This window comes from Pinus tabuliformis, chromosome 7 (assembly GCF_031772625.1).
Source record: "Pinus tabuliformis cultivar Carrire ecotype Pingquan chromosome 7, CPIR1, whole genome shotgun sequence".
Taxonomy (NCBI): Eukaryota; Viridiplantae; Streptophyta; class Pinopsida; order Pinales; family Pinaceae; genus Pinus; species Pinus tabuliformis.
This window is the reverse complement of record NC_142293.1, coordinates 1,136,618,741-1,136,645,187: the sequence shown is the minus strand read 5'-3', so window position 1 is coordinate 1,136,645,187 and position 26,447 is coordinate 1,136,618,741.

The following is a 26,447-nucleotide window of genomic DNA, read 5'->3' as shown; positions in this document are numbered from 1 at the left end:
GAGTGCGATACCTACATGAGCAATTCCTATTGTGAAAGGAAATGCCAAGCAATTCAAAGATAGAGATCGAGAAATCCAATTGGAAAAATTTTGAGTTATGGAAGCTCAAAATGGAAGACTTATTGGTGGAAACAAATCAGTGGATTGATGTGGATCTGAGTTTTAAACGATGGGGATGTCAACATAATACTAGACAAAGTTGGATTGAATGATAACGATCATAATACAATTGTGTCTCTCAGATTCAGTATTAATGAATGTTTCAAGGAAATCCACAATAAAGGCTTTGTGCAATGAGTTAGGCTATTTGTATCAGTATAAGTCCATGGTGAAAAAATTTATCATGTGGAAAAATTTGTACAACCTAAGGATGAAGAATGGAGGCTTTGTGACAAAGCATCTAAATGCCTTCAATACTATGGTAAGTTTTCTATTATCTATTGATAATAAGATTTTAGATAAACATAAGTGTATCAATTTGTTGTGTTCTTTGCCACACTCGTGGGATAGTCTAGTTGTTACCATAGGTAGTAATGCAACTACTTTAAGTTTCAATGAAATAGTATCAGCCTTGTTATCAGAGGACATGAGATCAAACACACATGGAAATTCAGAAAACATATGTCTTGTTTGTAAGAGGATGCTCCCAGAATAGAAATAAAAATAATTCCTTAGTGTGATATCTAAATCTCTAGGAAATTTTTTTAAGGTATGTTGGAGATGTGGGAAAGAAGGGCATTACAAGAAAGATCGCACATCTAAAATTACTGAGAAAAATGGACCCCAATATGTTCCTTCTATAGAATTAAAAACATTCTCAAATGAAGGATGGGATGTGTACTTGGATTGTTTAAGTACACATGTAGTTCATAATGAACGGTTGGTCGACTTAGGTGCATCCTTTCATATGAATCCTCACAAGGAGTGGTTTTTCCAGTATGAAAGGTATGACGGTATTAATGTTTACCTAAGAGATGACTTGACATCCAAAATCATAGGATGAGGAAAATTCAAGTTGAAGCTCATGGTGGAAGGATCAAAACACTCCCTAGTGTTTTTCACATCGTAGGATTAGCCAGAAATTTGATTTTTGTAAGAAAGATGAGTGATGCAAGTGTAAAAGCAGTGTTTGAAAAGGACACTTGCAATATGGCCCGAGGAATAATGGTATTGTTGAAGGGAGTTCATATTGGAACTTTGTATAGGCTACTGGGAATCACCATTAGTGATGGTTGAAATATTTTTGTTGTTCTTGAGAGTGGAGTTGAAGAAGGAAAAACTCCTATGGTATCTGGAGAAAAGACCATGTTGTGGCATCAAACATTGGGATATATCGGGGAGAATGGAATTCGAGTACTAAATGGTAATGGTATTGTTCACACCTAATCTTCAACGGTTGGGTAAACTGGAACGTGAACAGTCATCAAGAAGATGAACTGATCCGTCCCATTTTATGTATATAAACAATAGTTATCTAATGAAATAATCAGTCAGTTTTCTTCTGCCCATTTTGGAGTTACCCTGGCCTGACATGGTATCAGAGCACAGGTCCCAGATTCCTTGTAACTCCCTTATCTCTGTCCTGAGCGCTCCTCTGTCCTGAGCGCTGCTCTGTCCTGAGCGCTCCTCTGTCCTGAGCGCCTCTGTCCTGCGTCTCAATGATGTTGATTCTCTGCGCATGAATGTGTCGGTTATACCTTGACTGGTTGCATCAGTTATACCCCTTTTTCGCTGCCTCTCCACACAATTTTTGATCATTTTCGCTGCCTCTCCACACCGTATACGTTGCTACCATTACGTTGAATCCCACTGCCTCTCTGGTTAATACTTCCTTGCTCCACAAATCGCCCGACTCAGAGCTTCTTTTGAAAGCTTCCTGAACAGCTTCAATCTCTGCAACCGCCTCTCGATTACCGTTCAATTCTCGACTCCCTTGGAGCACTGCACCTGAAGCATTCCATTCTACTGGGCGAAGTTATGCTCATTACATCCTGACCTACCACAAATCCAATCACCAGATTTCCACTCCAGAAGTGGCGCATTGATTATTTAGCGGCATATCCTCAAAATCATCTGCCTCGCCCTCGGCGTTGGCGTCCATCATATCTACATCTGAAGAAAGCCTATCCCAATCGGACGCAGCATCTTCGTACATTGTCTCTAATACACTCTCGCTCCAGTTGTTTCAAGTGCGGGGCATATAAAGAGGAATCTGGCAGTGAACGTTCTGGGTACGAAACCTCCGGAGGTCGAGGATCCAGAGGATTTGCTTCTTTCAACAGTGGTTCTGGCGCACGTTCCGGTTGGAAATCTCAGTGGATCACAGTAGGAGGATATGGAGAGCGAGAGCGTGTACATGTCGAAGCTGGCGGAACAGGCCTTGTTTAAGCGAGGCTCAATCTAAGCTAAAGCATGTGGGCTGCTGAACTGTGGTATCCCAAGACTGAGATGTGAGACCGATGCCATACCAATTTCGCCTGGACTTTAGCACTCGACAAGGTAGAGACTCCGCATGAAAAGGCTTTGCATTTGTCTTCTGCGAGGAGGTATAACGTGTCCCTTAAGTTTGAGAATGCCGATATATGACAAGAGAGATGATTTTAACTTCAATATGGCGGTTCTGGTATAATGTTGTGCTGTTGATTTTAACTTCATGATGGCGGTTTTGGTATAGCGTTGAGCAGTTTGTTGACTTCATGATATTACACAGTTTAAATAATTCAAAGCGTTTGTATATCATTCAAAATATTGTGATGTTTCCAGAATGTCTTATATACCAAAGCATTTGTAGTATTGATATATTGAAGTGATATATTAATAGAATGAAGTGATACATTGAAGTGATCCATTGCGCATTTTTCAAAACATAGTAGTATTGCAGTGATATGTACAATGAAATGCTGATGCTTTTAGCAAAATATTAGAGGGATTTGAAGGCTGTAACGTAAGGATTTTTTTAGCAGAAGTAATTTTTTACAGAATGCATTCAATCATCTCTATGGTCGGAATAGTTCTCACTGGCAAGGAGAACTATTCTGAATGGTCTCGGATGGTAAAACACACCCTCATCTACAATGAGTTGTGGAAAGGAGTGTGTGTCGGAGAAGAAGACAAAGACCCTGTGCAGCCCACATCAGATAAAGAACTTGTCATTTGGGAAAACAAGAACAGCAAAGCCTATGCATTGATCGCAGCATCTGTAAATGAAGAAGTAAGTCATCATATTTCATCTTATTCCACTGCCTTTGAAGCTTTACAAAAGCTGAAAGAACTCTATGATTCACATTCTGCACTTGAATTTGTTCAGCTCATGATTAAACTCTTCACTCTTGAACTGAAAAATAATGATCCTCTTTCTCTTGCATCTGAAGTAAAGTCTATAATGAATGATATTAAATCCACTAAGGTTGAGCTGGATATCCCTCTTATTGCCTTTCTCAAAGCACTCTATCCTACCTACTCCAATTATCTTGAGTCATTACAAGCAAATGGAAATCTTAAAGATATAACCTTTGACTCTCTTGTGAAAAAGTTTGCTGAAAGAGAGAAAGCCTTTGGAAAGAAGACAGTCCCTGAATCTTCTGAAGAGACTGTTTGCCTTGCTCATAAAGAAAAGCATCCTGCTCAAGATTCTACAAGAGGAAGAGGTGGACAAAGAGGAAGAGGAAGATACTTCAGAGGCAGGGGGGGCAGACATTCTCAAGGAGAAAAGGCAGATCTGCATTGCATTCGCTACAAACGAAATGGATCACATGATGCTTCTACATGCAAGCTACCATGGGACAAAATTGAGCAGAGAAGAAATCAGCAGAAAGGTAAAACTGATGACACAGACAAAGGTAAAGCACCTGAATCCGCTCACTATATTGAGGCACAATGTAACATTGGAGTAAATGAAGATTTGTTTAATGCTTCACTTGCTTCTTCGAAAAATGATTCGTTGCTTGATTCAGGAGCAACCTGTCATATGACTCATAGGAAAGATTTTTTTGAAGATTTCACTGACAATGTTGATGGAGCAGTATACTTTGCAGATCAGTCAAAAATCAAGCCATCAGGGCTTGGCACAATCAGGCTTAAACTGCCTGGTCTTCCAGACTTTCTTCTGGATCATGTTCTATATCTCCCATAGCTCAAGAGAAACTTGATGTCCTTGGTCCACATCCACCAGCAAGGTCACTCCATTCATATGTTTGATGGAAAGCTTGAGGTAAGAAATGCATCTGACCACTCACTTGTCATGAGGGGAATAGAAGAAGAAAGACTTCTTAAACTGCAAGGAACCTCTGCTCATGCACAACATTTCTCATATATTTCTCATCATGAAGAAGGTACATTTCCATCAAGTTTATTATGGCATGCTAGATTTGGACATTTAAACTATGACAGTCTTCGTTTATTAAAGAAAAATGGTGTTGCTGGTTTGCCTACAATTCCTAGAAAACATAAGCAATGTGATGCTTGCATTCTAGGAAAGCATAGAAAACAGTCTTTTCATGATTCACATTCAAGAGCACATAGGAAGCTTGAACTCATTCATTTAGATTTATGTGGTCCAATGCCTGTTCCTTCTGCAAATGGAAATAAATATATCATGACATTTATTGATGATTACACCAGAATGTGTTGGGTTTATTTATTGAAGAACAAATCTGATGCTTTTCAAAGATTCAAGAATTTTCATAAGTGGATTGAAAATGATGCACAATCTCATATTGGGTCTATTCGCACTGATAATGGAAAAGAATATACATCAAATGAATTTGAAAACTATCTTCGCCAACATGGGATCAAACATCAAACAACTGTACCTTATAATCCCCAACATAATGGTGTAGCAGAAAGAATGAATAGAACAATTTTGAATATGGTACGATCCATGCTTTTCTTCAAAAATGTAAAGATAATGTTTTGGGCTGATGCTGTTCTATGTGCTGCATATATAAAGAATAGATGTCCATCTAGTGCTATAAGAAACAAGACTCCTTATGAATTGTGGTATGGACATGTTCCTTCGGTAAAACATCTCAGGATTTTTGGTTCCACCTGTTATGTTTTAATACCAAAGGTACATAGAAACAAACTTGGTGCTAGAAGTCGTAAGTGTATCTTCCTGGGGTATTCAAACACCTCTAAAGCATACCGTCTCTATGATGAAGTAAATAAAAAGTTTGTTGTATCTAGAGATGTCATTTTTCTTGAAGCATCCAAATCTGACAATGTTGTTGAGCGGCAACTTGATCGCTTGGATAGATTCACAAAAACGAAATCATTTCAAGAGTTTGATAATCAGATTCCACATCTTGAAGGGGGATTCCTATACTAGATCAACATGTGGAATCTTCTTCTGATGAACAATCTCCCTTGCATGAAACTCCAACACCGGATGATCATTTAAGTGATGTAATTGATAGAATTGGGAGACTCAATCTTGATTCAGTCCCAACTCAATCAACAGAGCAGCCTGGACCATCTCAGAAAGGTCCCCCAAAGTGGCTGACAAAGACACTTGAAAGTGTTCATCCTGATGAAATTGGAAAAACAGGAACCAGAAATACAAACCGACAAGATGGAGGTGATGTAGATAACTCTAATTCACCTGTTGATATGGATGTTACTTATGATTGTGAATTGAACTTGTCTACAGATTTTGAACCAACTTCCTTCAAAGAAGCTGCTTCTCATGATGAATGGAAAGAAGCGATGCAGAAGGAGTATGATGCCCTCATAAAGAATGGCACTTGGAAGCTGGTTGATACTCCATTTGGAACCAAACCAATTGGCTGCAAGTGGGTCTACAAGAACAAGTACAAAGCTGATGGCTCACTTGAAAAGCACAAAGCTAGGCTTGTGGAAAAAGGTTTTGCACAGAAGGAAGGGGTCGATTATGAGGAAACTTTTGCCCCCACAGCAAAATGGGCCACCATCCGAACACTCTTTGCACTGGCTGCTCAGAACGGTTGGAAAGTCCATCAAATGGATGTAAAAACTGCATTCTTGAATGGAGATCAAAAAGAGAATTTTTTTATGTCCCAGCCTGAAGGATTTGCTGTGAAAGGACATGAACACAAAGTATGCAAACTTGTGAAGTCCTTGTATGGCCTCAAACAAGCACCACGAGCCTGGTATGAAAAACTAACTGAGCATCTTCTGAAACTCAACTTCAAACATTTTGATCTTGATGATGCAACTTTATTTGTCAAGAAAGTTGGAAAAATAGTTGTATATCTTGTGGTATATGTAGATGATCTTTTAATGACAGGGAACAATGAAAGCTATATTGCATCCATAAAGAAAGAATTAGGAAAAAGTTTTGAAATGAATGATTTGGGCTATGTTCATTACTATCTTGGCATTGAAGTAACCCAACATCCAAAATCCATATTTCTTTCTCAAAAGAAATACATTGGAGATTTGTTAAACAGATTTGGCATGACAGAGTGCAATCCTCTTTCTACTCCAATGGAACAAAACTTGAAGCTCACATCTATTGAAGGAAAGGAATTTTAGGATGCAACAAAGTATAGACAACTTGTAGGAAGTCTCATCTACCTCACTACTACTAGACCAGACATTTCATTTGCTGTTGGAATCCTCTCCAGGTTTATGCAAAAGCCTTGTGAGGGACATTGGTCTGCTGTAAAAAGAGTTCTAAGGTACTTGAAGGGAACTCAAGACCTTGGAATCAAGTATACACAGGTGGACGACTTCAGCTTGATTGGATACTCTGATTCAGACTTCGATGGAGACAAAGAAACTGGGGTATCTACTTCAGGATATGCTATGAGTCTTGGATCAGGAGCTGTCTCCTGGAGATCACGCAAACAATCAGTTCCAGCAGATTCCACAACAGAAGCAGAATACGTGGCAGCAGCTGAAGCAACGAAAGAAATTGTGTGGCTCAGGAAAATTCTTGAAGATTTGCAGGTAAAACAAGTACAATCAACTCCACTCATGATTGATAACACCTCTGCAATAAAGTTGGCCAAGAACCCAAAGTTCCATGATCGTACTAAGCACATCAATACTAAATATCATCTGATCCAACATCATGTTGAGGCCAAAACAATCCATCTCTGTCATTGTTCCACAAATGAGCAAATTGCAGACATCTTCACCAAAGCGCTTGGAAGAGAAAAGCTTGAAAGATTCAGAACGATGCTTGGACTCACCAACATCCCTTCAGATTAAGGGGGGGGAATGTTCACACCTAATCTTCAACGGTTGGGTAAACTGGAACGTGAACAGTCATCAAGAAGATGAACTGATCTGTCCCATTTTATGTATATAAACAATAGTTATCTAATGAAATAATCAGTCAGTTTTCTTCTGCCCATTTTGGAGTTACCCTGGCCTGACAGGTATTTTAAAATGCATGTTTAGTTGTTCTTTAGATTTTTATTTCTATGAACATTGTTTATATGGGAAGTAGAATCAGGGTGTGAAATTTCCACGATTACAACTACTAGGTATTATTCTCATAACTTACACAGTTTATTTGTCTTATGTAAATTAATTTATGGAAAATAGAGAAAAATCCACTACTCCAATCCTCACAAATAAAAATGTTGTGGAAAATAAAATTACTGAAACTGAGAAGTAATGCACAAACACATAAATAATTTTACACCAATATTTTTGAAAAATCATCCTTGGAAAAACCCCGAAGGGAAAATTAGTGCAACAAATGAGGGTTTTATTATTATTAATATTCAATAATTTGAGAGAATAATGATTTTCTTGCTTGATACTAGAAAATCTTTGTCTACTAAAAATCTCCACTAGTAAAATAGTCTAGAGAGTCATTATCTCCTCTATAAATCAAACTGGCCTCTCCTAAGTCACTCGCATAGCCTGCCATAAATGTGCATTGTTGCTCTAAGATAATTCACACAACCTATTGGAAACCTTCCATACAATTTTTATACCTCCATCACTACTCTTGGCCCAATTGCTCTACCTTTGGTTGATAGATCCAACACTAGCTCACTAAAACAAGCTCCTTTGTCACCCGCATTTTCACCCGCATTTTCAAATCGTCTACTCACACTAGTTGTTTTTGGCCTCCTCTTCCTGTCATTGCGACACTGGAAAATCTAAGGAAATATTCTCCAAAATACTACTAAAAAATGTCTCTTGAAACCCTTCTGCTAGTGTCTCCCTCTGTTTCAACTACACCTTGGTTGAATCACTACAACTGGTTAAGTCAAACTACCTCAAACTCTTGTATCTTATGTATCTTCTCCAAACCCCGTCGACTTGCTCTTGTAATCTTCTATTGAACAACCAAAGACCATGATTGCATATCAATTGATGGCTAATACCATCTTGACCCCATCAAATAACTTTTCTTGATGTCTTTAGAGAAAAATTGATTTCCCTCAATTAGTTAGATTTAATTAACTAATTTGCCTAAGTTAGACTTAGGAAATATTTAAGTATTGTCTAATTAATGTAATTGAAGTCTTTCCAAGGATTTTCTTGTGATTTTTTTTTTTTCTGGGTTTTGGAGATATCATGTTCCTTAGCCTCTTAGACACCATAGAGACTAAAACACCTATCTACTGCTACCAAAAACTAACAAAGGGTAGAGGGAATATTATAGTTGGTGTGCAATGATGTGTTTGGAACTATTTTGATTCTATCACTCAAAATAGTTCCATACACACCTCGACAAAATGGAGTTGAAAAATGGATGAGTAGGGCATTAATGTAGAAAGCAAAGAACATGCTTAGTGGTATCAAGTTGGGACAAGAATTATGGGCAAAGGCAGTGGCCATTGCATGTTATCTAGTAAATAGATCATCCTCATCATATTTGGATTACAAGATTCCACATGAGGTATGGATTGGTAAGAAATATTCTCTTAAATATCTTAGAGTATTTGGCAATGATGCTTATGTACATGTTCCAAAGGATAATAGGAGTAAGTTGGATAAGAAAGTTGAAATATCAGTATCTTTATTGGGTATAAATATAGTTTGAAAGGTTATAATATTTGGACCCCAAAAACTAAGAATGTTATGTATAGTAGAGATGTGGTATTTAGAAAAATCAAAGGTGTTTTTAAACGGGAAGTCTTACCAAACGAGAAAGAACATAAGAATATAGAGTTTGAATTGAAGGATCTTGAATCAAACTCAACAAAAGAACATGAATCAAAAGAATAAAAACATCGACTTTGACACTGAGGAGATCGGTTTAGGAAAGAAGGTATCTAGAAAGGTAATACTCCACCTAAATTCTATTAAAATTTTGTTTTTTTTGTAATTACTGGTGATGATCCTATAACTGTAGGGGAGGTAATGGATTCAAAGGATGGAAACCTTTGGAAAAATCCCATGGTTGAAGAAATGGAAACCTTGGACAAGAATGAGCCTTGGGATATAATGGAGTTGTTTGTTGGAAATAATTCCATTGAAACAAATGGGTGTTTAAGAATAAATTGAATGTATAAGGTATAGCGGAGACAAAGTTCAATTAATAGTAAGAGATTATTCCCAAGTAGAGGGAACCGACTTTGGTGATATTTTCTCTCATATTTCCTAGTTGAATTCTATTATATTTCTTTTATTTGATGCTGCTTCTTTTTATTTTGAAGTAGAATAGATGGATGTGAAGATAGCATCCAACATGGGGGTCTAGAAGAAGAAATTTGCATGAAGTGACAAAAAGGCTTTGTTTTGAGAGGAAAGAAAGACCTAGTATTCAATTTGAAAAATTCCCTATATGGATTAAAGCAATCATCAAGGATGTTGTATCAAAAAATTGATAATATATATTGGGACTTGGCTTCACAAGGAGTAAAGTATATCACTATGTGTATTTCAAATTAATTGGCGATCATTTTATTTATTTGGTCTTGTATGTGGATGCTATCTTGTTAGTTGTAAAATTACATGGATGTTGAAAATGGTTGTTATTGATGTCAAACATTGTCCAAATTAAAGAGGAAATTACATAGTCAAATAAAATATTCTGGGACATTTCCAAAAATATATGACACACCCTCTAATTCCATAGGAATGAAAAGATATTAAATATTTTGTCAAGATGACCCAACCAATGTACAAACATGCCCCATATAGGTACCCTATCTTTGAAGGAATTTTTATTCCAATTATTTAGCTCAAATTAGAGCATAGGATATATGGTTATAAATATTATTCTAATACCTTTCCAATGATATATCAGCACACCTTTGAGCTCCTCATGGTTGAGGAGCAATGAATTTTTGAATATTCACTATGCATTATGCCATTTGCAGTAGTTGACCCAATCAATGGACAAGATAGCCCTAACCCAGAGTCCAAACACACTATAAATAGGCGTGATAAGGACAATTTCTAACCACTTAACTCAAGCATTTGGTTCTTTGTTTAAGAGAGCAAAAGAGGAGGTCTGAAGTTCATACCTCATGAACCAAGGAGTGAAGTGAAATTGAGTTGAATTAACATTCTATGGAAGGGTTTTGGCACATCTTTTCAAGGTTTTTTGGTATTGTTCTTGGGAAGCGTTTTTGGTTTCTTTGATTTTTTTTTAGGGTCGGGTACAGGTGTCTTTGGATGCCAAGTAGGCCAATTTATGGTGAGGATAATGCCAAGATTTAGGCTTGTATTAAGGGGTAAATATGTCCATATAAAGGTTAAGTTTCAGCCTTGTCTTAAGGTTGAGTTGCAGTTATGATTTGAAGGCCATGTTCTATCCCTATGAAGGTCGAGTTTCATGGCTAAGGACTACTATTTGAATAATTAATTTCATGGGATGCATTTTTTTTGTTTGAAGGTCGAGTTTTGGGGTTGAGTTTTGCTATTTGAAAATCTAGTTTAGGCCTAGTTTGAAAGCCAAGTTTAGGCCTGATTTGAAGTCCATTTTTTGAGGTTTTGAACATTGATTTTACATTAGGAATCGGTGTCCTCATCACATTCACAAGTTGGAGCCTACAATTATTATAAGTTGGTGCTTACAAAGGATTGGTGTCCTCACAAGAGATTGTAATAAATTAAAGATTGTTTTGAAGTATTTATTATTAAAATTTCAATTTTCACTTTAATATCTATGTTCATACATTATGGATGATTAATGATGTGATGTGAATTCAGTTTCAATATTAACTAAGTGAAAAATTGTCAAAAGTAACAAAATACTAATTCCCCACCTTAATATTTACACTAATTGGTATCAGTGAAGGATTATTCAAGAATTTTCTAATGGCTGGAAGAAGATTTTATAGGGGGGACATTACCAGTTGAGAAGCTCCAATCAAAATTCATTTCTTTAAAGGAACAAATTTTTCCTTTTGGAAGATAAGGATGAGAACAAACTCGATGTCTCTTAGTGTTGAAGTTTGGAAATCTATTACAAATGGATATAAGGTCCCATCCTCTCCTCCAACTGATCAAGATGGGAGAAAGGCTTATGTCTCTAATACAAAAGCTATGAATCCCAATTTAAGTGGCTTGTCAGATTTAGAATTTGTTAAAGTTATGTAGTGTGAATCGACTAAAGATATGTGGGACAAGCTTGTAAGCAACTACGAAGGAGATGACAAAGTAAAGAAGGCGAAGCTTCAAATTTTATGGAGACAATTTGAAATCCTGAAAATGAATGATGAAGAAAATGTTGCGATTTATTTTATTCTTGTACATGAAGTGATGAATTATCTTAAAGTATTTGGTGAAGAAGTTAAAGAAACAATGTTGTTAAAAAAAATCGGGGTATTTTCCTTTGTGTTTTTATGCCAAGGTCTCTACCATAGAATAATTAATACATTTGAAGAATCCAAATATGGATGAGCATCAATTAATTCTCACTACAAAGGATGATAAACTCATCACATAAGGAAGCAACATTTGAAGCATCTACGAATTCAAGAAAATGCAAGTTTGGTGACTATTATAGTGATGAATTTGATATAAAAATGGTTCAGCTAGTCAGAAAGCTAAAGAGAGAACCCAAATTCAAAGGTAAGTTACCTCTAGTTTATTTTAACCGTGGTAAGATAGGAAATTTTTCTACTAAGTGTCCTTACAGGGAAGATAGTGATGATGAAGAATAACCTAGAAAAGGGGTCTTTAAAGGAAAATCTTGAAAAAAGAAAATTCCCTTTGCCAAATAATGTTATGATTTTTTTTTGAAGAAGAATATGATTTCGATGATCATAGAAGAGACATCCTATTTTAGCCACAAATAAGGAACCCATCATAGACAAATTAGAGGATAAAAAAGAAAAAGGAGAAGGATAAAGGGTTGAAGGTAGAGTGGATCTTAAAGCAGAACTTATCAGTGCATTAGAAGAAAATGACAACCTTTGGAAGAAGAAAAAGAGACTAACCAAGGAAATCATCTTCATCAAAACTGAAAGAGAGGAAGAAAAAAGAGTGGAAGAAGTGTTGAACAAATAAATAAATGAAGAAAACTGTGAAAAGCTTGAAGAAGAAATTGCCTCATTAACAAAAGAGCTAGATAAGTGCAACAAAATCATGAAAAGTTATCAAACCTTCAATTTTATTCTCAACAGTAAAATTCACCATATGAAAAGATTGGTCTTTCTTATGTGGGTGAGACCTCATATAAGTCACTAGGTAAGAAAGTTGAAGAAAAACTTGAAAGCTCCAATCTTAGTAAGAACAAGTACACGAGATTGGAGTCTGGAAACACTAAAACATCAAGAATCTATGTTGATGATCTCAAGGGGGTCCATTCACAATGTGAGCATAATATGTAAGGGACAAGGACCAAAAATGATCTGGATTGTCTCCATAGCATATCAACTTCAAAAGAAGTATTCCATCAAGGAAACTTTACTCAGATAGGTATCAAACTATTTTTTGGGGCCATTGTTTTCCATGCAAAAAATTTGGTCATCAAGCAAGACGTTGTAAAGCTTATGTGAAAAATGATTGTATAAGAGGTTCTCATCAAACCTCTAAAAATAATCTTGTAGAAATCAGAATGAGAGATACTGATGATAGCATAAATCATAATTTTTTTGCACTATTATCCAAGTATATTACAAAGTGTTATAGATGCAACAATTTTGGACATGTGGAATGATATTGTCCTACAAGATCAAGAGGAGGTTTTGGAAGAGAAAATAGGAAGAACCATTGTCAAAAAAATGTGGACTATTTATGTGTGATCAAAAAAATAAAAGTCAACAATTCGTTGATAGTGGGTTCTCTAGACACATGACTAAAATCAAAAGAAAATTATTATTATAAAAGAAGAAAAATGAGGAAATGTGTCTTTTGGAGACAATGGATCTGCAAGAATTGTTGGAAGAGGTAGTGTGAGCCTTGAAAATGGTAGGAATAAAACACAAAAAATGTTGTACATTAAAGAACTCAAACATAATCTTTTATCATCGAGATGTACGATCAAGGTTATGATCTCAATTTTTGTGCTAAATATTGTGAAATAGTGAAGACTAATTCATGAAGATTAGTGGGAAGATTTGATGGAATTCAAGGATAAAAATGCTACATTGGAAATAAAAATGAGGGTTGGTTATGGCATAAAAGCCTAGGACACTTGAGCTTTGATAGTTTGGTAAAAATTAGCAGAATACAATCAATGAGAGATATGCCCAAAATATTGAGACCAACAAGCACCATCTGTGAATATTGCCAACATGGGAAATAAACAAGAGTTATATTCTAGTCAAAGAAATGCTCAACATATAGTCCACTAGAGCTTATTCACATAGATCTATGTGGACCAACAAGAACACCAACCCTGCAAGGTGAAAGGTACTTTGTGTTTTTTCTTGATGATTATATTAGAATGGTTTGGGTTTCATTTCTTAAAGAAAAATCAAAAGCACTATATTTTTTCAAATCATTTAAAGCATTAGTTGAAAATGAAACTAATCTAAGAATCAAATGCCTAAGATTAAATAGAGTGGGTGAATTTACCTCAAATGATTTTATTGAGTTCTATGAGAAGTATGGAATGAAGAGACAACTTTCAATTGTAAGAACAACACAACATAATGGAGATATAGAAAGAAATAACATATCAATACAAGAAACAATGAGAGAAATGTTGCTAGAATCCAAATTACAAGATAAGTTTTGGAAAGAAGCAGGGATTGAAAAAATTTACATCATGAACAGAGCACAACTCCGAGTTAAAAATGGAAAGACACCATATGAGATTTGGAAAGGCAGACCAACTTCAATTAGGTATTTATAATTTTTGGAAGCAGATGTTACATGAAGATAAATGATGATAAATTGGGAAAATTTGATTCTAGAGTAGACAAGGAAATATTCCATGGATACTCAACTAGAAGCAAAGCTTACAAATGCTACAATAAAAGACTACACAGAGTTGTGGAATGTATTGATGCAACAATAGACAAAGCTTAGCTAGAGAAAGAAACAAAAAAAAAACAAATTAGAATTCAAAAGATACCATCTGCATGAACTAAGAAGAGATTATTACATAAGGAAAAACAATCTCCATCAAAGACAACTTTTAAATTTGTGGAAAAACACAACCCAGAGAACCAAATTATTGGAGATTTTGATGTAGGAATACAAACTTGGAAAGAATAACTAATTCACCAAGAAAATACAATCTTGCTTTGTTATAAAAAATAGAGCCAAAGGACTTTGAAAAATCAAGTAAGGACCAACATTGGATAAATGTTATGGAAGAAGAATTGAACAAATTGAGAAAAATGAAACTTGGGAACTTGTACCACGACTGAAAGATAAAAATGTAATTGGGACTAATTGGGTATTTAAAAACAAGATGAATGAAGAGGGATGAATTCTCAAAATTAAGGAAATACTTGTTTGTAAGGGTTATGCACAAAGTGAGGGAATTTACTTCAAAGATTTTTTTCTCTAATTTCCAAATTATAAGTAATAAGAATGCTCTTGGCATTTTTGTGTTCGAAAGGCTTCGAAGTTTACAAAATGGATGTTAAAACAACATTTCTAAATGAAGAATTAAAGGAGGAAATATGCATTAAACATCCATAAGGTTTTGACTTGTCTGAAAATAGAGAATACGTGTGCAAATTGAAGAAAGATATTTATGGGTTAAAGTAACCTGCAATAGTGTGGTATGCCAAGTTGGACAACTATCTTCAACAATAAGGTTTCAAAAAAGGGGTTGCTGACAATAATATATACATCAATATAGAAAAGGAAAACTGGTTATACTTGTATATGTGGATGATCTCATCTTTGGAAGCAATAATGATGATATGAGTCATGATTTTTCCTAGGATATGTCAAAGGAATTTGAAATTTCAATGATTGGAGAATTACCGTTCTTCCTTGGACTATAAGTTTCTCAAATCAATGAAGGAATATTCATTTCCCAAACCAAATACCTCAAGGAGATGATCAAGCATATTGGAATGGAAGAATGTGCACCAATTAGTACCCCTACCATTATTGGATGTAAGTTAATCAAGGATAATGAATCTCCTGAAGTCAATTCAACACTTTACAGATCTATGATCGGGAGTCTACTATACTTGATAGCTTTGAGACTAGAAATTATTCAAGTTGTTGGAATGTTTGCAAGATTTCGATTAGCACCAAAGGAATCACATACTTAAAGGGAAAATTCAATTTTAGGATTTGGTACCGCAATAGTACATATTTCACATTAATAACATACATAGATGTTGATTGGTAAGGTAACATTGGTGATAAAAAAAAGCACGAGCGGGAGTGTGTTTTTATTAGGAGACTTCCTTGTATCTTAGTCAAGAAGAAGCAATCACCAATTTCTCTTTATACAACTGAAGTTGAATACATAGTAGAAACAACAAACTATTGTACCCAAGTTCTCTGGATGAAAAAAAATTTATAGGACACCAAAGTGGAATATGATTAGCTCATTGTTATTTTTTGTGACAACACTAGTGCAATCAAAATCTCAAAAAATCATGCCATGCGCTAAAAAACAAAGCATATTCCAATCAAGTATCATTTCCTCAAGGAAAAACTCATTGAAAAGAATGTTAATATATAATATATTTGCACCAAAGAATATATTGTGACATCTTTACTAAAACTCTACCCAAATAAACTTTTGAATATCTCAGGCAAAATTTGGGAGCAATCTCTCCTTTATATCAGTAAAGGAAGAACATAATCAAGTGGAGCACCATTTTCTATTGATGGAAAATGGGGAGAGAATGTAGACAAGGGGATTAGTTGACAATATGTATGAAGATAATGTAAGCAAGGGGGTAGTGATTGGAAGAAGTAGATATCAAAGTATTGCCATTAATAAATAAGGGGGAGATTGCTGAAAATGGTTGTTATTGATTTCAAAGGATGTTCAAAGGAAATATGAAACTACATAGTTAAATAAAATATTTTGATACCTTTCCAGCAGCATATGGCACTCCCTCTAATTCCATAGGAATGAGGAGATATGAAATATCTGTCAAGATGACACAACCAAAGTACAAGAAGGCCCCATTTGGATACCTTATCTTTGAAGTAATTTTTACTCCAACTACCTATCTCAAATAGCAGCATAGGATATATACTTGGAAATATTATTACAAGACATTTCCAATGATATATGACACACCTTATAACTCCTCACACTTGAGGAGAAATTCATTTTTGAATATTCACTATACATTATGCCAGTTGCACCAGTCAACCCAACCAGTGGATAAATCAACCCTAACCCAACGTCCAAACTCACTATAAATAGGTGTAAGAAGGATCATTTATAACCACTCAACTCAAGAATTTGGTTCTATGTTTAGGAGAGTGAAGGTTCAATTCTAAAGTTCATACCCCATGAGAAAAGGACTGAAGTGAATTTGAGTTAAAGCAACTTTCAATTCTAAAGTTCATACCCCATGAGAAAAGGAGTGAATTGAATTTGAGTTCCTTAGCCTCTTGGCACATATTTTGTGTTATTTTTTGGATATGGTAGTAGTAAACAAGTGTTCTAGTCTTAGATTGTGTCCAAGAGGCTAAGGAACATGATATTTCCAAAACCCAGAACATTTTTCGCGAGAAAACACTGAGAGATTCCTTAATTAACCTAATTAACCACAAATAAATATTTCCTAAGTATAACTTAGGAAAAGTGGTTAATTTAAGGGAATTAATTAAGGAATTTCTATTTTACTCTAAAATATTTTATTGATGAAGTCAAATTTATATTATCCATCGATTGATATGTAATTGTGGCCATTGAGACATCAATGGGAGATTATAAGCGTAGGTCAAAGATTTTAGAGAAGACACAGTTCATAAGTTGAGCAATTCTCAGAGTTAGGGGTTTTAGCATAGATTTGGGAGCCAAAGTTCAGAGGAGATATTCCTAAGGATTTTCTAGTATTGGACTGACAGGAGCGGGAGGTTTAATTCTTCTGCAAAGGAGGCCACATAAACTAGTATGAGTATCCACATTTCCCAGTGCGAGTTGTTGGAGGAGACCACGTTTCATTTGCTAGAGGCTAGATCTATTTTCTGCAGGCAAAGTGAGTGGGTTTGAGAGGAAAGGGAGGAAATATTACTTGTAGGAAGGTGATTTTGGGGTTGAACGAATTTCTGGAAAGCAGTAGTGTGCATTTCCTAGAGGAATTCTGAGTAACCTAGGAGATTACAAGTTGTCGGGAGAGGGATAGATCGAGTAGCAAAAGGGAGACAAGGTGTCTCTAATATATTTTGCTAGTAAATATTGCTAGATATTTGGCAGAAAGGAAAAAGAAAATCACTATACTCTCAAATTGTTGAATAATAATATAAACGCTCCATTAGGGGAATTTTGATGTCCAAAATGGGCCTCCTAAGGAAATTATAAAATAATAGTGGAAATAATAAAAGAAGCTTAGATTACATCATCAAATTTTAGAGGGAAAAAAGAAAAAACTATTTTTTCAACTCGTATTTTCAACTTAACTCCTTATGGGTTTACTCAAATTTTGAGCGGAAACACTCACTAGATGCAAAATTTGATTCCTCATCCAAGGAATACCCATGTTGCATACTTTCCACGGACCCTAATACACGAAAAATAAGAAATACATTAAAAACGTGATTGCAATCACGTGTTTTCATGTATTCTCATTTTTCATGTAGAAGGGTCCATCGAAAGTATGCAACATGGGTACTCCTTGGATGAGGAATTAAGTTTTGCATCCAATGAGTACTCCTGCTCAAAATTTGAGTAAAACCTAAGGGGGATCAGTTGAAAATACGATTTGAAAAAGTAGTTTTATTATTTTATTATTTTTTAATATTTTTACATTTTTACTCCAAAATTGGTGAATCATCCCCCATGGTTTACATCATCATCTTGAATCCTATTGGTTCTTATAAAGTTTATTTTGGTTGTACATTTTTCTTAGAAGACCCATTTTAGACCTCAAAATTCCCCTAATGATTTGCTGCACTGGTTTTCCCTTCAGGGTTTTTCCAGGGACATTTGTCCAAAAATAACCATGTCAATTTTATTATGTGTGTGCATCTATTTCTTAGTTCCAGTTTTTATATTTCTGCAATGTTTTTATTTGTGAATATTTCAATAGTGAGTTATTTGTTATTTATCGTAATATTAGTTACAAAAGACAAATAAAATGCATAAGTTAGGAGAATAATTTCCAATTTATTACATTCGTGGAAATGTCACATGGTATCAGAGGAGATTAGATTAAAGAAGCTCTAGAGCAAGGTTAGTGCAGTTCAGAGGGAGATATGAAGCACGAAAATCCATATTTCCATAGACTTGGCCAAGCATTGCGAATTATAGAGGCAGGAGTTCGATTTCTGGTCCAGGGAAGTGATAAATTGTCTCAGCTGCAATAACAGGTAGTGAGGTCGTTGGATATGGTTTTCGGAGAGCAGATCAGATATTCGCAGAGCATATATAGAGCATAGATTTGCAGCATAAGGGTTTTTCAATAACATATTTGCAACAGGAAAGGAAGATAAAAACACACAAAGGTAATTTCCAAAAATTGTCATAGGGTTTCCAACTTTCTAGAAGAGGAAAGGAGGTCATAATTTCAAGTAAAAGAAGGTCGTAGCAGGCAATTAAAATTTTCAGTACAAGCTTGGAAGTTGAGCCAATGTGTACTTCAACGTCAGTAATGCATGTGTCAGTACTGGAATAGGTTCTAGGGGTAGAGAAAGTTGTCAAGAGGAAGAGTAGCAGACAGTGCGAGTTCCAAGAATGGATTCTAGAAGAAAGTGCGAGTAACCTAGAATATATCTATGTATTCAAGAGAGGAGTGCAAGTGTAGAAAGAAGGTCGAGTTAATTTACTGGAAGGAGAAGGAGATTTATAGTTTTTTGAGTTTGTAGAGATGGCCATAACAAGACTCATAGATCAGGATAGATTGGATGGAGACTCAAACTTGACATCTATAAGGGCATGATGTTATTCCTTTTGGCTGAGCATGGTCTGAAGGAGGTTGTGACAACTATTATCGTTGAAACATTAAATCATATCTTGTTACATGATTTCAGGAATGACATGGCCAAGGCTAAGAGGATGGCCCTAGACAGGTTTTGGGATCATATTGTTGGAAATACTGGGGGGGGGTGAATCAGTATTTCTTTTTCCAACTATTGTTTTACCAGTTTAAAACATTTATATTCAGAACACAAGATGAACAACAAGAATAAATGATTTTATTAATATAATCTTTGCAGTAAAATAGATACAATATACAAGTGGTTGCAATTAGTTTCCAAGCACCAACTTGGAATTTTGTGAGGCCCCAACCTCCAGTGCTCCAACTCTATTTTGCCAAGACACCAATCTTGGACTTAGGAGCACCAACTCCCAAGGTCTTCAATCCTTCCAGTTCCTGAGACACCAGTCCCAAGGACACCTATCCTTCCTACTTCTGAGGCACAAATCCCAAGGACTCAACTCCTTCTTACTTCTGAGGCACCAACCCCAAGGACTCCAATCCTTCTTACTTTTGAGGCACCAGCCCTAAGTACTCCAATCCTTCTTACTTCTGAGGCACCAACCCCAAGGGTTCCAACCCAATCTTGTCAAGGCATGTTTGATAGTAATGTTCTGCTCTTCAAAACTCTTCTCTGTGGAGTTATGTATGTTTATAGCTTCACTATAGTCTCCATGCTACAACATCAATAACAACTAGTCTTCTTATGAAGGAGTCTTTACAACTCTTCATACTGCCCACACAGAATGTCCAATAGCCTTCATGTTCTTTGATAATGTCTCTACACAACTTTATTTAGTCTATTGTTAGTTGCACTAAGCCCTGCATAAAGAACAACTTTCTGTTCAAGCATATGTTCTAATGCCACAGTGAATGCTTCAGAATGACTGCTTCTCTACGCTACTTCTCCCCTTCGACTGTCTCCTGTCCTGTTGCTCCTGTTAGAGTCGGTCTAGTAGCCCTCCATCAGCGATCAAAACTCTTTGCATTTGCATAAGTAGGTGTCTCATCAGTGTCAATTTTTGCATTCCATTAGGCATGCCATAACCTTGATGGAGGAGCTGGTGTCTTTGTCCCCCTCTTGGCATTGCTGGATCAAAATTATTTCAGTCCTTAATCTCTTTCAGGCTTGTCTTGTCTTGTATTGAGATCAAATTCTAGGTCTAGGGTTTTGGTCAAGTTTGTCTTCAAGGTCATTGTCTCTGAAGGTCAATAAGTGCCCAGCAAGCCAGAGGGATGTTTTTCAAAGTGTTTCTTCGAAAATTTCTATCTTGTACAGTTAAATTTCACCTTGGATTTAAAAAACCCTGTTTTTAAAGCCAAGGTCATTTTTCAAAATTTTGTAAAAATGGTAAAATTTCAAAAGGCTTCAAAGGACAGCATGTAACCTTGGCTCCCTTGCCAAGATCCCTCAGATGTTATCCCTGCAAAAAGAATCGAGCAAAAGCATCAAATTAGTCAATTTCAGGATAAAAGGAAACCAAAAACATCAAGTTTATAAAGTGTCAAAGAAAAACATTATAAAGTGGGTTTGGGCATGAAATTAATTCAAATTAAGGTTATAAAAGCCCAATGTCCCTCCATTGAGCCTCATTGTGCATCTAAGTCATTGAGCAAGTGATTGCAAGTGAGTTCGAGGCAAATTTGTGAGTTGCAAAGGCGTGCGACCCGTCAGACCAGGCGCGCGACCCGTCAAGCGCCTTCTAGCAGTGTTAATTTCTAACGGGCGCAACCCGTCAGTGGCACGCGACCCGTTGGGTGAGGCGCACGACCCATCAACGCCCTCCTTATAAAATCGCCTGCAAATTCATCCAAGGAGCCAACAAAATCGCCAAATTGCCTAAGGTAGGCCCTCCAACTTACAAATTGTTGCTTGTTATGGTTAAAGACATCATGAATACATTTTTAAAGATCTCATTGTGCAAGAGAAAAAACTCTATGTGGTTGTGGTTTAAAATTGTAAAATATGCCTAGGGTTTTATGTTGTTTTAGGGTATTCCCTTGTAATCATTTTTCCCCATTTTCCATTTCATTTTCCTTGTCTTCCTATGTAAATTTCCCTTTTAAATTTGTAAAGAAAAACTAAACCCTACCCCTCTTCCCTAAAAACTAAAAAAAAATCAAGCCCTAATCCTACCTCTCATAATACCCATGTAAACAAATGTATATAATGATGCATATGCAATGATTTTGCAATGTTTTTTTCCCTAAAATCCCTGTTTTATATATTTACTCCCATTTTCCCTTTAAAAGTATCCCTCCCCTAACATTCCCCTCGTGCTCCTTGTCCCCTTGAAACAACATTTTAATCAGCATTTTATCAAGCAGAAACAACAATACATTTTAGCCACTTTGCTCCTTAAACAATGTCAGAAACCGAAACCAATTACGAGCAAAGTGATGACTAGGCATCAGCTTCAGAGTTTGAGGTACAGAGGAGGCCTCATAAGGGTGGAAAGGGTGGTCATCATAGGAGAGAGGAGCCCACTTCTTTGACAGATTTACAGGCTTGTCCTATGGCAGTATCATGTTTCCAGTATATGTCTTGTTATGAGTTTTGCGAGAGGATCTCTAGGATTCAGCATCACAGAGAGTTGGCTCGCCTATTTTTTTTACACTTGCATGATGGACATGTCAACCTTGCCGGGGTGGACTTTACATTGACACCCGAGATGATTGCACAGGCCACAGGGATACCTAATGTCGGAGAGGTATGGAATAAGCGCAAGGTGTTGGACAGTGTTCATTTTGAGCCTTTCGTTAGACCAGCACTCATGAGACACTTGACAAGAGTGTTTCCCTTCAGATTTCTCAGGAGTGAGTATGCTCCCATGATGAGGCTCATCATGCTCTATTTTACCTGTGAGGGCAGATTTTCACAGGTATATTCGTACCATATTCGCCTATTGATGCACTTCACACGGGTACGGATGATGAACATTCCTGTTTTCTTCTATCAGAACATTGAGAGGATGGTGTCCATGATGCAGAGGAAGAGCCCGGCACAGCAGTATAGGAGCCTTTACCATTATGGTTTGATTCAGCTTGTGGTGTTACATCAGTTGGCTCAGCAGGGCATCTCATGGGAGGAGTTCATCTCTCGTGAGCTTTTCACAGCACCACCACCGCCACATCCTGAGGTTATTCACGAGGAGGGAGGACCATCACAGCAGCATGACATCCCCGTCACTAGACATGTCAGCTCCTCACCTTTGGTTACTTATCAGAGAGGCCAGAGGGCCTTATTTGCAGCAGCACAACGAGTACTTTCTCCACAGCATGTGGAAGGGGTCTCGCCTTCTTCATCAGCTCAGCGAGTGTTATCTCCACAGCAGGTGGAAGGGGCCTCCCTTTCTTCAGCAGCACAGGCAGCACAGAGGGGCAAGCAGCCCAAGATTGATGAGGGGCCATCAGGTGTTCCAGCTATCGAGCTTATTGATCTTGATGTCAGTTCTCCTAGCCGAGAGTCAAAGGAGATCATTCAGCACCTTAGAGCTGAAAATGATGCATTGCAGAGGAGATTAGAGGGGGCACAATGGACAATCTCATATCTAGAGCAGCGCAACAAGCAGTTGGAGGATGAGCAAGCTCTTGATGAGTTGTGGAGGATCCGTAGTGACCGCAACTTGAATCGAAGAAGACCCGGTGATCCATTGCCCGCTGAGCGAGAGTCTATGCTTATCCAGCTCAATGCTCACTTGGAGAGGCTGTTGGCTAAGGCCAACCAAGATAAGAAATTGTTGAGAAACATGAAGAACCATTATTGGGCGAGAATGCACGTGTGCAAGGCAAAGATGAAGATGTTCCAAAGGCGGTTGGCCAAGGCACAAAAAAGGAGAAAGAGGCCCGATCCCCTCCATATCTTGGTCGAGGCCTCACTGAAGGACCAAGGCACTAAATAGCCTAGCCATAGCACAAATCCCAAGAAATTTTGAGCATTTTTGGTAAATTTTGTTTTTTTCAGGCAATTTACAGGTTTTCTCCATTAACGGGTCTCACCCCCCGCGCGACCCTTCATCCTGGCAACTCCATTTTGAAAAAATTCAGCATTTCCAGATTTTTCATGAGAAGTTACATATGGTCATCCATGGCCAAGAGATTTTATGAAGTTTTGGGCCTCCAGAAAGTCAAAAAACAAGCAAAAAATGACTTTCTACCACATTTTTGAGACACAGAAAGCAGTCTTGGGAGATTGCAATTTTGGAGGGGAAAATGACCACCAAATTCAGAAATTCTAGTTGGGTTGGAAATTAGACTCACATACCTTTCCAACAAGCCTACTCTTGCTCAATTTGGACACCTGGAAGTGCCCCAAAAGTGCCCTTAAAGGCGCTCGACCCGTCAGGCAGAGGCGAGCGACCTATCAGGCAATTTTCTCAAAATTTCACTGTACAGCTCAGAAAAACGCAGATTTGACCATGTTTGACTTTTTGGAGTGGATTGTTATCCTCCTTGATGTAAATAATGTAATTTTTTGATACTTTTACACTTATGTGTCTCTTCTAGAAGATTCATTCATGAAATAGGTGAAAATTAAATGAATGAATTGGTTTCCTAGCTTATAGAGGCAAGTTGTTTTGACTGCCTAGTTTTCAGTGCTTAGTTTAGAAGTGGTTGAAACAGCTCCTAGGATAGTGAGCTCGACCCCTAGAGGTAGGGAAAGATGTTAGAGCATCTATATTATGTACTTTCTTGCTCATTTTCATGGTTGGACTCTTGAGGGAGAAGCTATCATTGTATTATTCACTGTATCTCTGCAATTTTTGGCTAAGGAAGACCAGGGTTTTGCAGTCCTTTTTGGGATTCTTGTGGTCACATGTATTAATGGTGTGTTTCTCTTTGTACCTGTAAGTGTGTTATGTGAATCATTTCCTTACTTTTCCTTCTGCAAATTAGGCAAATGAAGTGTTAAAGTAGAATTCATGACTGTCATGCTCTGCTTTTAAGTTTGCTTAATATCAATGTTTTCAACTGTTTAAGGAGAATTCAAAGTTATTGTTTGCTCTCCTTAGCTCCTCACCTGTCTTTCTCATCCATTCACCCCTATCAAAGGCATCAATACTGTCTCCTACCTCGCCCCAAAGAACCCCCTGCAGAAACTGTGTCCAATCCCCGCACCCAAAATTGCCACTCCTCAATTTGCCACCAAAAACCCTAAAAATCCCAAATCAATCCTTTTGATCAGTTTACTAGCCTAAAATCAGTGTTACCCTATTGGTTATCTCGCCCATTGAAGATCTTTATCGAGATAGACCGGAGAGAGCCCTCTCCCGCCCCGTAGGGCTAGCTACGAGGCTAAGTGGTTTGATGTTGCCTTGAGGTTTACCTTTCTCAGCCTGAGGTGAAATTTCAAGCGCTAACATATTGGCAACCATACTGGGGAAGAACAAACTTGTTTGTGGGTTGATGTGTTTGTTTCATAAGTCTTAGATGGAGCCTGAAGTTATGCCAGGTAGCCTTCGAAACGCTTTTGCTTTGCATAAGCGGAAGTAGATAAACGCTGCTTCAGTCAATCTCCGTGAGCTTGTGAATACAGCACTTCATTACCCCAGTACATGTATCAAGTTCAGATCTGATTGTTGATCGTGGACAATGATCAGACACTGACAAGGCTGAAATCATTCACTGGCGACTCCTTCACTGAAAACTCCAGAGATCAATGCTTCATGGTGACTTCACTGCAGGAAGATCAGTAGCTTTGAGCTTTTCAAGATGGATCGGATCGCAAGAAGATATGCTCCCTTGAGCCGAGATCACATCCCTGGTTTTCCAAATAAAATTCCAATGGTAGATTGGTCAAGGAATCTGCCTATATTTAATGATGATGGTGAGAAGGATGCTGCTTTACATCTAGTTAGATTTCATATGCATATTCGCAAGTTGAAGGTGGATTTTCCTGAAGATTGCTTGATGAAGATATTCCTGGCCACTCTGGAAGGTAAAGCCCAATCATGGTATGAAAGTTTGCCGCCTGCTTGTATTTACTGTTTAAAGGATTTTCATGCCTTGTTTATTGAAAGATATCAAGCATCTTATCCATCATTAAATTTGGTTCATGACTGTTGCAAGCATGCTTATAGTTTTATTGAAAGCCTTGAGGAATATTATGAAGATGATAATTTTATGGATGTTGAGATCATGGAGGCTCTGTATGAGAATCCATTTCAGCAACATGAAGAGAACCTAGTGGATACCCATCAAGATGATCAGGAAATTTTGCAGCAGAATCAAGATCAGCAGGCTGAAGATGGTCATATAGTGGAAAATGATGAAAGAGAAGAGCTTGTTTCAGATCTGCCCACAGAAGAAGACCAGATTGCAGAATGTGATAATGTTAGGACAACTACTTCAGAACAACATTTAGATTATGATGACCAAGCATACCTTGTGCTGAATCCTGAAAAGGAGAATTTTGTTGTTGAGATCATAGACAGCGGTATGGATTCAAATGTTCTCAATCGTGCTGCCAGTCTTTCATTAGAACCGAGTCTTCATGAGGAGGTCATTCAGTCAGCTCATGAACAGCAAGGTGAGATCTTTGCTCAATCAAGTGAAAAAGTTCCTTTGAGTGAATTTGTGGTAGACGATGTAAATGATAATATTGAAGAATGTAATAAGGAACTTGATAATTTGGTTGTGATATCATATGAAGATGACCTACCATATTGTCAGACTACAGAAGATCATAGCATACAGGATTACCTTTCAGATTCTTCATATGTCTCATGTGTTGAAATGTTTTTACAAGAGGAGATCTGCTCATCTACCTATTCAGAGTTTTTTGAAGCCCATGAGCATACTTTTACCGAAGCACATGATGAAGGCAGATCAAAATTTGAAGCAAAAGACACCTTGTTCTTTTAGCAGGAAGTGGCAGTGGCGAATCTTCATGTTTTTCACGATCCTCTAGCAAGTTTGTTGCACCCAGCAGTGATAGTGTTTATTGCAGTGTTCAGTGATGAAGGAGATCATGGTCAGCTATGTTTTTGGATGCCCAGTGATAGGTTTGTACTATTGACCAGAAGTTCT